The sequence below is a fragment of the Triticum urartu genome, chromosome 5A (assembly GCF_056163025.1).
Source record: "Triticum urartu cultivar PI428250 chromosome 5A, HENAU_Tu73, whole genome shotgun sequence".
Classification (NCBI taxonomy): domain Eukaryota; kingdom Viridiplantae; phylum Streptophyta; class Magnoliopsida; order Poales; family Poaceae; genus Triticum; species Triticum urartu.
The window spans coordinates 607,323,054-607,335,038 of record NC_141877.1 but is presented as its reverse complement, the minus strand read 5'-3'; the positions used below and the strand labels follow the sequence as shown (position 1 = coordinate 607,335,038).

General features: G+C 48.1%; 1 long non-coding RNA gene across 1 annotated transcript; it reads left to right on the top strand.

Moving 5' to 3' along the window:
* Positions 1 to 8,329: 8,329 nt before the first annotated feature.
* Positions 8,330 to 10,770, top strand: LOC147973301 (uncharacterized). The gene is made up of 2 exons (XR_015603639.1): positions 8,330 to 9,087; positions 10,370 to 10,770. It is a non-coding gene; the product is annotated as an uncharacterized LOC147973301 (long non-coding RNA).
* The last annotated feature ends 1,215 nt before the right edge of the window (positions 10,771 to 11,985 follow it).

The window sequence follows — 11,985 nt, the reverse complement described above, 5'->3', positions numbered from 1 at the left end:
GGGAGGTCGCCGCCACATAGTCCGGTGATGCCCGTCGTGACCAACGATGACGTGCCGGTGGCGCGGAGGCAGAAAGTTTCTCGGGTTGTTTCACAACTGCCGCGTCGCTCTCCTCGGTTCCCAGGATGTTCTGCGCGGATCCAGGCACTTGCAAGGAGCGCCGATGATGAGTATGTGTCTCCTGGGCTGGCAGTCAATTCTGGCTGCTGGCTGGGGAGGAGTCCGAAGATGAGGACTCCTGCGGGTGTTTTGGTGCTTCGTTTTCCAGTAAGATTGCTAGTCTCTACAAATGTTTACATTCTCCTGTACAAACTAATGGTGTGGGGATTTGTAGCTAGGACAGATTGGGTTCAAAGATGTGATTTGCATGCTTCAAATAGTTCTTCGCTGGAGTTTTCAACTAAAGTTGATCATGCCGCTGATTTTGATTATAATATTGCTAATGGGGATGAGTTGGCCTCGGTTCTTTAACAACATAAGGGGAGGATTCAACTTATATGATGTCTTTCTACCCTATCCTGGTTAGTGTGAAGAAAAGAGCCAATTTCTTCATGGCTAGGTTTGTTTATCAGGAGACGACAACAAAGAAAAAATAACTCTTAATAAGCTGGGACAGTGGCTTTAGACTTGAAGAGCAAGGGGGACTAGGGCTTAGATATCTTGACCCCATGAACAAAGCTATGCTGGCTAAATGGTTATGGAAATTAGAGATTGTAAACGGTCTCTAGCAAACAATTCTCTTGGACAAACATGTTCATAATGGTTGCTTTTCTGCAACTAAACCTAAGATTGGGGACTCCCATTTTTAGTCAAGTCTCATGAAAATAAAAGACATATTCTACTAGCATTGCAAAAAAGAGGGTAAAGAAAAATATACTTGATTTTGGGAAGGCTGGTAAGTGGATGACAAACCTCCTAAAATGTCTTATGCTAGACTGCACAATTTTAGTATTGAACACAATATTATTGTAGTTGATACCTTGCAAAAAGGCTGGGAGGATTTTAGATTTATAAGAACTACGTGGGGTAATACTCTAGTTATTGGGGATAGCATCAAAAAAGGATGTGAGGAAATTGTGGTGCCTAACAACAATGATTCTATTAAGTGTATATTAACTGTAGACAGTCTTTTCACTATGAAAACGATAAGCTATTCAAATGATGGCTTTCCACCTTTTTTGTGGAAACATAAATTTCGCCAAAAATGGAAGTCTTTCTTTAGTCGATGGTCAAAATAGCATATTAACTAGAGACATTCTGCTGAAAAGAGGCTAGATAGGTCCCCCAAAAATGATGAGAGCATTGAGCACTTATTCTTCCCGAGTTCAATGGCTAAACTCGTGTGGGGGTTGTTTAAGTGTGATTTTATTTTGAGATCTATTACTTATAATTTGAGTTTGTGCTTTAGTGGATGGATTAAAAGTTTTCAACATGAAACTAAAAAAACGGGTGTTACTTGGTGTTGTTGCTATCTTTTGGACAACTTGGAGATGCAAAAACGATATTGCATTTCAATGAAAGCTGATCAATGATCCATTTATAGTTATCAGGTTGATATGTCGGTGGATAACAAATTCACTCGGCAATTCTGCAGATAAAGGAGGGAACTCAAAGGGTGTTGGCACTGGGAGCAAAAGTCATGGAGCATGTGGCAGGTGAAGCCTGCCGTACATCACAGGGGTGGCGTCGTCGTCTGAGGGTTCTGAGGATCAGTGGCTGGACTTCCTCGACCGGATACATCCCTAGCGTGGTGCATAGCTCCTATGTTGGCCTTGCTTCTGGATGTGTTGATTCTCCTTTGATGGTCCATCTATTAGACTGATTTTTGTCATTGTTCATTCTTTGGTTAAACTGTTGTGTGTCTTTGGTGTGTAATAATAAGTTGGAGTTTGGTGAGTTGTTGCATGTTTAGTCGCTTTGTTGTTGAGTCCTAGGGGCTTGTGATGGATCGAACCAAATGATTTCTTTTAATGGAAAAACATGTGAACGAACATGCTATACTACTATGTATGTGGTGTGAAGTCCCGTGTATATGTTGCTATTTCTTGAGCCCGCATACAGTAGCTGGGAAATATTCGATGCGGCCCTAGAATTGGAGTACTAGAAAACCAGGATGCGGATCCAGGATCCTATGTGAACGGGCATTTCCCTACTTTATGTTTTGGATGATGATGACAACTCCTTGTTGGTCTAATCGTGTGCTATATGTTTCAGGTTCTCGATGCTTAGGCTTACATCGGATTGCTATTGCCTCTCGTAGGAAAAGATCGAAGACGTGTCCTCTACGCTTTTATTTTCTTTGGTCGTAGAGTACCCATACTATCAAGAGGGAATCCTCATTAGGAAGCTCTGGGGGAATCTTTTCACGCACACTTTCCTCTCCCCTCTTTTTTCTTCCTCAGTTGTGAGAGAGAGTGTTCCCCCTTTCTTTCCTTCTGTTTTCGGCTCTTCCCAGCAGTTGTACCGCCCCCTGGAGCGGTTGTACCGCTGGACCTTGTCGCTCTCCAGCTTTTACCGAGCGGTTGTACCGCTGCCTCCGGGCGGTGGTACCGCCACCTTGCTCAACAAAGGCTAGGGCGGTGGTTCCGGCCATGCACCGCTCAAGTACCGATCAAGGTTCTGTTTTGATGCGGTTCTCGGGCGGTGGTGGCCCGGTTGATCCGGTTGATCCTCGTTGACCGGTACCACCGGTGGTCTGAGCGGTTCTTCCGCTCAGAACTTCGCCGTCCAAGAGCTCAAGTCCATGCGGTTGTTCCGGTCTTGCACCGCTCAAGTACCGGTCTCGTCTCTGTTCTAAGGCGGTAGTTGTGCGGTGGCTGGGCGGTTGGTCCGGTCATTTTTCTTAACCGGTACTACCGCCCAGTGGCTTGGTTGTACCGCCTGGTAGGGTTCTGCAGCTACACCGTGAGTCCCGGTTGTACCGGGACAAGGACCGGTTGTACCGCTGCGGGGCTGAAAACGTAGCAACAGCTGGATTTCTAGGGTTACTATATAAGAGTGTTTCTCCCACCTACCACTCTCACCTTTGACCTCTCTCACTCCACCATTAATGCACTTCAAGCTCTCTTGCCCGATCTCTCTCTCTAGCCACTCAAACTTGTTGATTTGCTAGGGATTGAAGGAGGAGACCTAGATCTACACTTCCACCAAAGGATATTTGCTTCCCCATACTTTCTTGTGTGGATTTTATTACTCTTGGGTGTTTGAGCACCCTAGACGGTTGAGGTCACCTCGGAGCCATATTCCATTGTGGTGAAGCTTCGTGGTTTCGTTGGGAGCCTCCAATTAAGTTGTGGAGAGAGCCCCAACCTTGTTTGTAAAGGTTCGGTCGCCACCTTCAAGGGCACGAATAGTGGAATCACGGCTCTCGCATTGTGTGAGGGCGTGAGGAGAATACGGTGGCCCTAGTGGCTTCTTGGGGAGCATTGTGCCTCCACACCGCTCCAACGGAGACGTACTTCCTCTCAAAGGGAAGGAACTTCGGCAACACATCCTCGTCTCCACCGTCTCCACTCTTGGTTATCTCGTGCCTTTACTTGTGCAAGCTTATTTGTATCATATCACTTGCTTGCTTGTGCTCCTATCCTTGTGGCATCATATAGGTTGCTCACCTAGTTGCATATCTAGACAACCTACTTTGATGCAAAGTTTAAATTGTTAAAGAAAAGCTAAAAATTGTTAGTTGCGTATTCACCCCCCCTCTAGTGAACCATATCGATCCTTTCACTATGGTACTGTACTCTCTGACAAGCACATGCGGTGGGTGCATGCACTGGACAAAGTAGAGCACGGACGAATGACCCGCGCATTGTGCAATCGACGCACGGATGGAACCGCCATCCAGCGCTATGAGTGCGTGCCGTGGTGCTGCTACGGTCGGTCGGCGATGAGTACCAGTAAGAGTAACACCAACACACCGATCCAAACGGATGACACATTTATCCGCTTTTTATCTGTTTGAGTCAGCCGTCCGCTTGGCATCCGCCATGTTTACCATTTTGGTTGGCAGTGCACCCAACGCGGCGATCCATATGTCGGCGTGGCCAACTGGCCACCTTTTTTAACAACGCCGCCAAAATTTCTGATGTTTGAACAGCGGGTTGGTTGTGTCAAAATAGTCCTTCCAAAGAAGGAAATTGCCGCACTCTCGGTTGCGATTCAACGCTAGAAGGTGCCTCGGAATCGAGCCACGGAACAACGACCACTGCCTATTAAGGTGGCCATGGACCAACACGGTAGTCAAGACCTCATCATCGGATGAGGAATCGTCGGAGTCGCAAAGGAAATTTTGGAAGAAGAACTCGTCGGCGGAGTCCATTTTGTACCTAGGAAAACTGTCGAACAGCTTGCGGGCGTCGACGCGTGGTAGGTGGCGGCGTTGGGGGGAGGTGTGTCGGCACTGGCTGCTGGCAGAGGCACCGAAAAATGGGCGGCGAAGGCGACGGGGCGGCCGGGTGCGGGCGAGGGTTTGCTGTCAAAGGGTGGGAGATGATGGCCAATGTGCCACCAACTGGCGGGCCAGGGGGAGTAGTTGGCTCGCGGCGCGCGCATCTGTCTCGTGTCAGCGACTACGCAAATCAGCCTAAAAAATAAGCTTAGAATGGGTCGGCAGGCGGACAAAAAGCGGACGCGCGTTCGTTTGGATCGGCGCGTTGGGTTAACTTTTATGTCCGTCATGTTCCAAACGAACACGCGTGAACAAAATGGATCGTGAGTTGGAGTTGCTCTAAGGTGCTGATGCGGTCAAGAGTCTCCTTGGTGCGGCTAAATTTCGTGTTTTGACCCTTTTCTGAAACCTATTCGAGGTTTGACCCTAGTTTGATTTTTTTTAGATCCGACTCTTTTGCTACCGCCAGGGACCATGGCGGTAGGGTATAACAGCCTACCGCCAAGGTCCCTGGCGGTAGGGTTGCATGCCCTACCGTCAAAAACCTCCTAAGTATTGAACATAGTCCGTGCTCGTGCCTACCACCAAGCACCTTGGCAGTAGGGTTGTGCAGGCTACTGCCAGCCCGGTTGACGGTAGCGATATTTCCTACCGCCAAAGTCTCTTGCGGTAGACGGTTATACCCTACCGCCATGGACTCTGGCGGTAGCAAAAGGGTCAGATCTCGATTTTTTTTCAAACTAGAGTCAAATCTCGAATAGGTTTCAGAAAATGGTCAAAACACGAAAATTTGCCCCTTGGTACAGCTAGTGAGATGGATTTGACCTGGACGTGCCCATGCCGACCGCGAACAACATGGCCCAGCACGTACGTTTGGTCTCAAACCAACATCATTCCTCCCTCTCTTGGAGCGTGTGCACTCTATCGTGTGTCGCGCTCGCGCCCCACAATTCAACGCCAGTTTTGTCTTGTTCTTCTGTTTGGCTCGTCGTTTCCTGCCGATCCAGAAGGAGAAGCTTCCGTCTTGTTGCATACGTGCGCGTAACCAAGGGTGGGGAGAAAACTTTGCGAGTAAAGGATACGCCTGCCCGTGCACGTACAATTAATTACCACTGGTACTCTATGTACTACATCCGTTTCAGTTTACAAGTTCTGCGCGTATATTTAGGTTGTCAATTTTATCATCCTAATATAAAATATATAACACAAAAATTATATCTTTTGAAAGTAGAAACTCTGAAGTTTACGTTGGTATATTTTTTGTAATATATGACTTATATTAGGTTGGTCAAATTGACGACCTAGGACTATGCGCACGCCTTATAAACTGAGAGAGAGGTAGTACTACGTACGATATGAGAAGCATGCGTCATGTCCTGTCCGTCCATGGTGTGCAACGGTCGGTCATACCAACACGCTAAAAGGAGAAACTTCGAAATGCGACTGGACTTGGAGTGTGAACATAGTAGTAGTACTCAGCGTAGAGCGGTCGATCGAGAGCAACAGTTGGTCACACCGGCAAGCAAGGCAAACTGGAATTAGCATAGATTTCTTCATGCGACCGTGGAGTGAAGTGAACTGTTTTTGTTACTGTGTCTGTGCACAGGGGCGGAGCCGGGGGACGAGCAGGGGCCTCCCCACCCCCCACGATCGACAATTTTAATAGGAGAGACGAGTAATTACCAACTGCTGGCTCACGTACGTGCCGAATCGTAGCTCCAAACGTATGTGCCGACTGTTAGCTCACGTACGTACGGACGCGTCTGCCTCGGCAGGAAAGGGAAGAGGATTTGGTCTGGCCTGGACTCCATCGGATCGATGGCTCGACTCACTCGTGCCGAATCCGGGCTCGTCGCATACATGCAGCCGCTGCCGCGCACTCAAGCTCGTACGTGCACATCCGGGTGAGATTCAGTCACTTGCCACCTGCTTGATAGAAACGGTCACTCCTGCTTAAGTACTCCTAGGCCCTAGCTCAATGCCGAGGTACTTGTATGTTCCTGCGAGAAGCTTCACGATTAAGAATGCGTGAGACGAATGCAACACTGACAAAAGATGCCATTTTAGGTGGGCGCGATTGTCAGGTGTGAAAACTCTACTTATATGGTGCATGTCGAATGATCCATGCGTGATCACTTAACTTCCTTTTCTGGCGCGGCTTCCGTGGTCACCTACTCTCCTTAATACAACAGTGCACACGTTTGTTGTTGTTGTTGTTGTTGTTGTTGTTGTTGTTGTTGTTGTTGAAAAAGATTAAATTTTTACATGAACCGTCCATCTCTCGACCTTTTTTTCTCACCGGCAGCAGGCTGCGGGGGTCAAACTTATTCCTCTTCCTTTTCCGAACGGGGAGTTTCTAACCTACGTATATTTCATTTAGCGTTTGGCCGGGCAATGCGTCACTTGTCACGTACGTACGTTACGTTAAGATTGAAATCGTGCTTCCACCAAACAATTGGAATCCAAGGAATTGCACTGCATCGCATCGACACATTCCACACAAAAGTCCTGCCTCTATAATAAACGTCATAACACACTTAAATCATAAGTACTAGCTAGCTATTGGCAACTTGTCTTTCATTACCATCAAGAGTATATATGGGGCCCAAGGCTAAGGGCGGTTAGTAGCACGCCACATGTCCAATCCAATCATGGACAAAACATAAGCGTCAAATGCCACCAACCCCATGAATACGGGCCAAATTCAGATTTTAGAATAGTGTTGGCAAACTATATCCATGTACAAGTACAACTACCTCATCTCATCATCAATCATTGTTATCCTTTCCATAGCTGGAACTTGCTCAAGTGTGCGCGCAGACCAAGCAGAAAAGTATATACATAAATTAGGGAATCTTTCTATACGTAAGAAAACACATGGAACTTTTCACACAAAAGGGAAGCAAAGCATAACGTGGCTAGGCAAACCACCACCTTTTTACATGAGCATCCAAGTCCAAACCCACAAGAGACATGAATGACGGCAACACCTCATCGCGAAAAGCATGTCCAGGACAAAAGCATGCCACGGCTGAAACACGATATCACACAACATAGTAAATTGCTCAGAAGAAATATAGAACACCCGAGGATCCATCCATTCATCCATCCACACTTGTCTACATTCGCCATTTGCAGTTCATATAGTCGGGGCTGCATGCATCACTCTCATGCAGAGGCTGGGGTAATCCTCTTTTTCTAAAAAAATAAAATTGCTGTTCATATAAGTATGGTTAGAGTCATGGTGGTGGAAAGCCTATTCACCATCCAGGTTATAAATAGAAAACTTGTGCAGTGAAAAGCTCGACGAAAAGAGGTTAGTCGCTGTCGTACTGGCACAAGTTGGAAGGAGAATTCCCTCGGCATGTGCAAACAACTCCATGCTTGGTTAGGGCTCAGCGCCGCGGCGCCGGTGGATGGACCGAGGAAATGTCTGGGAGGGATGGGGTTTTAACATTTTATGACGCAGAGCGGAGGGAGGTACGCGACGAGGTTGACGATGATTGAATTGATCTGGCCGTGCGTGCAGTTAATAAGGGGGTGTCGGGTGTCGCTGCGAGTGGGGTCGGCTTGTAAGATGACTGTTGGTCTGACTCGTTCGGCGGCTGAGGTGCATGTCAGGTGCTGGATGGTGCATTTGCGGTGCGGCGAGTGTCAGATTGGACCGGACATTGTTTACCACACTATTTGTGCCTCATTTTACCAACAGTTTCTTCGCTTTCCCGTGGTAGCGTTTCTGCGATACTTAAATTGATGCAACACGTTTGGTGTAATCTTGTTGGGTTGTGCTTGTTTCGCGGATGGACAGATGCCAATTCTGGTTTTAGTGGAGTACAACTTGGGCAGTGGGATCTTGATAGGATGGCGCCTAATAAATGATTTCTCGAGATAGTATGACATATTAATTTCCAAAAAAAAATCAATGGCGTCGATCGCGCACCTATCTCAAGGAAACCGCGATGCGGGCAATGAATACCTACGCCTTTGGCAGACATTAAATCCACGCACGGAAGCACGAGGGTCTCGGTGACCCACTCCTTCTCCCCCTCTGGCCTCTATCTCAGATCTGAGCGATAGAAGGGCCTTGGACGTGGGGGGAGAACATGGCGGCGATGCGGTTGGAAGGGCCTTGGGTGTGGGGGGATCCCATCGCGGGCGGCGACGAGGCGAAGATGGCAAAGCTCCGCGAGATCTATCGGCAATACATGGATGCGGAGGGGATGCGTCAAGTATCACGTCGGGTGGTTGAACATGCCTCGGAGGAGGAGCGGAGTCGGATCTTAGGGAAGGCCCCACTCGAAATCCTCTATTGGGCGGTGATGGAGGCGGAGTCCGGCGATCCGATGCGGCGCGAGCAGTGGCACCGCTACTTGTCGTACGATTGGGTTTCGTCCGATCCAATCTGGGATAATGTGCGGGTGGTGACCATGACTGGGAGGTCACCGCCACGCAGTCCGACGATGCCCGTCCTGACTGACAACGACGTGCGGGTGTTGCCGAGTCAAAATTTTGCTCAGGTGGTTTCACAGTTGCCTTGTCGCTCACCTCGGTTTCCCCGGCGTTCTGCGCGGATCCAGGCACTTGCACAGAGCGCCGCCGATGAGTAGGCGCCTTCTCGGCTGGCAGCCGATTCTGGCTGCTGGCCGGGGAGGAGTCCGACGATGAGGACTCCTGCGACCGTTTTGTTGCTTCGTTTTCGAGTAAGATTTATGGTCTCTACAATTTTTTACATTCTCCTGTACCAAGTAATGGCGTGGGGATTTGTAGCTGCAAGAAATAGGGTTCAAAGATGTGATTTGCATGCTTCAAATAGTTCTTCCCTGAAATTTTCAACGAAAGTTGAGAAAGCCACTGATTTTGATTATAATATTGCTGATGGGGATGGTTTGTCCTTGGTTCTTTAACAACATAAGGGGAGGATTCAACTTATATGATGTCTTTATACCGCATCCCAATTGGTGTGAAGAAAAGTGCCAATTTCTTCATGGCTAGGTTTATTTAGCATGAGACGACAACAAGAAAAAAAATCTTGTAGTAAACTGGGCCAGTGGCTTTAGACCTAAAGAGCATGCGGGCCTAGGTATTAGATATCTTGACCTCATGAATAATGCTATACTGGCTAAATGGTTATGGAAGTTAGAGACTGTAAATGGTCTCTAGCAAACAATTGTCCTGACAAACATGTTCTTTCTGCAACTAAGACTAAGACCGGGAACTCCCATTTTTAGTCGAGTCTCATGAAAATAAAAGACATATTCTACCAGCATTCCAAAAAAGTGGGTAATGGCAAAAATACTTGATTTAAACCTTTTAAAATCTCTTATGCTAGACTGCACAATTTTAGTTTTGATCACAATATTATTGTAGTTGATACCTTGCAGAAAGGCTGGGAGGATTTTAGATTTATGAGAACTACGTGGGGTAATACTTTAGCTCTCCGGGGTAGCATCAAAAAGGATGTGAGGAAATTGTGGTGCCTAACAACAAGGATTCTATTAAGTGTATGTTAACTGTAGACAGTCTTCTTATTATCAAAACCATAAGCTATTCAATATTATGGGTTTCCACCTTTTTGTGGAAACATAATTCCACAAAAAATGAAAGTCTTTCTTTGGTCGATGGTCAAAATAGCTTATTAACTAGAGACAATAGGCTGAAAAGAGGCTAGATCGGTCCCTGAAAAATGATGAGGGCTCTGAGTAGTTATTCTTCAGGAGTTTGGTGGCTAAACTAGAGCGGGGTTTGTTTAAATGTGCTTTTCATTTGAGATATATTCCTTATAATCTGAGTTTGTGCTTTAGTACCTATATTAAAAGTTTTCAGAATGGAACTGAAAAACAGGTGTTAGTTGTTGTTACCGCTATCTCTGGGACAATTTGGAGAAGCAGAAATGATATTATTTTTGAAAGAAAGATGATAAATGACCGTATTATGCTTATCAGGTTGATATTTCGGTGGATAACAAATTAGGCAATTTTGCAGATAAAAAAGGGAAATCAAAGGGTGTTGACGCTGGGAGCAAAAGTCATGGAGCAGGTGGCGGGTGAAGCATACAGTGCATCGCAGGGGTGGCGTCGTCCGGGGGTTCCAAGGATCACTGGCTGAACTTCCTCGACTGGCTACGTCCCTGGCATGGTGCACAGCTCCTATGTCGGCCTTGCTTCTGGATGCGTTGAATCTTCTTTGATGATCCATTTATCAGACTGAGTTTTGTCACCGTTCTTTGGTTAAACTGTTGTGCGACTTTGGTGTGTAATAATAAATTGGAGTTTGGGGATTTGCTGCTTGTTTAGTCGCTTTGCTATTCAGTATGAGGGGCTCGTGATGGATCGAACCAATTGATTTCTTTTATAATGATAAAACATGTGGAAGAACATTTCATACTACCGTGTGTGTGGTGCGAATGCCCCTGTACCTGTACGTGCTACTATTTCTTGAGCCCGCCGCATAGCTCGGAAATATGAGCTCGACCAGACAGTAGAATGGAATACTGGGAATGGAAACCGTGATGCGGATCCTGTGATATTGTACTCTGTGACGAGCACGTGCGTGCGGTGGGTGCAGGCCCTGGACAGAGCAGAGCACGGACGAATGACCCGCGCGCTGTGCAACCGACGGACGGATGGAACCGCCAGCCAGCGCTACGAGCGCGTGATGTGCTGCACCTACGGTCGGTCGGTAGGTGCTGGCCCCGCTGCCCGCCTCGCCCGCGCTCGCCGCGGCGCCCGCCTCCTGCTCGTCACGCCCCCCGCCCGTCCCGCGTGCGCTCACCGCGGCGCCCACCGCCTGCCCGCTCCTGCTCGCCACGCCCTGCTGCCCGCCGCGCTGCGCGCCGTCCCGCCTCCCGCCGCCTACCTTGCGCGCACACAGCGCTGCGCGCCGCCCACCCCGCGTGCGCCCACCGCCTGCCCTGCGCGCGCACGCAGCGCTGCCCTCGCGCCCTCGCTCGACGTGGCCCGCTGTCGGTGTCAAAATCGGCGGATCTCGGGTAGGGGGTCCCGAACTGTGCGTCTAAGGCAGATGGTAACAGGAGGCAGGGGACACGATGTTTTACCCAAGTTCGGGCCCTTTTGATGGAGGTAAAACACTACGTCCTGCTTGATTATTCTTGATAATATGAATAATTCAAGAGTTGACCTATCACGAGATCAGAGAGGCTAAACCCTACAAGCTAGCCTATGGTATGATTGTATGTTGTCCTATGGACTAAAACCCTCCGGTTTACATAGACACCGGAGGGGGCTAGGGTTACACAGAGTCGGTTACAAGAAAGGAGATCTGCATATTCGTATTGCCAAGCTTGCCTTCCACGCCAAGGAGAGTCCCATCCGGACACGGGACGAAGTCTTCAATCTTGTATCTTCATAGTCCAACAGTCCGGCCAAAGGATATAGTCTGGCTGTCCGGATACCCCCTAATCCAGGACTCCCTCAGTAGCCCCTGAACCAGGCTTCAATGACAACGAGTCCGGCGCGCAGATTGTCTTCGGCATTGCAAGGCGGGTTCCTCCTCCGAATACTTCATAGACGATTTTGAACACGAGGATCGTTTTCGGCTTTGCAAAACAAGTTCCACATACCTCCGTAGAGAGAATAATT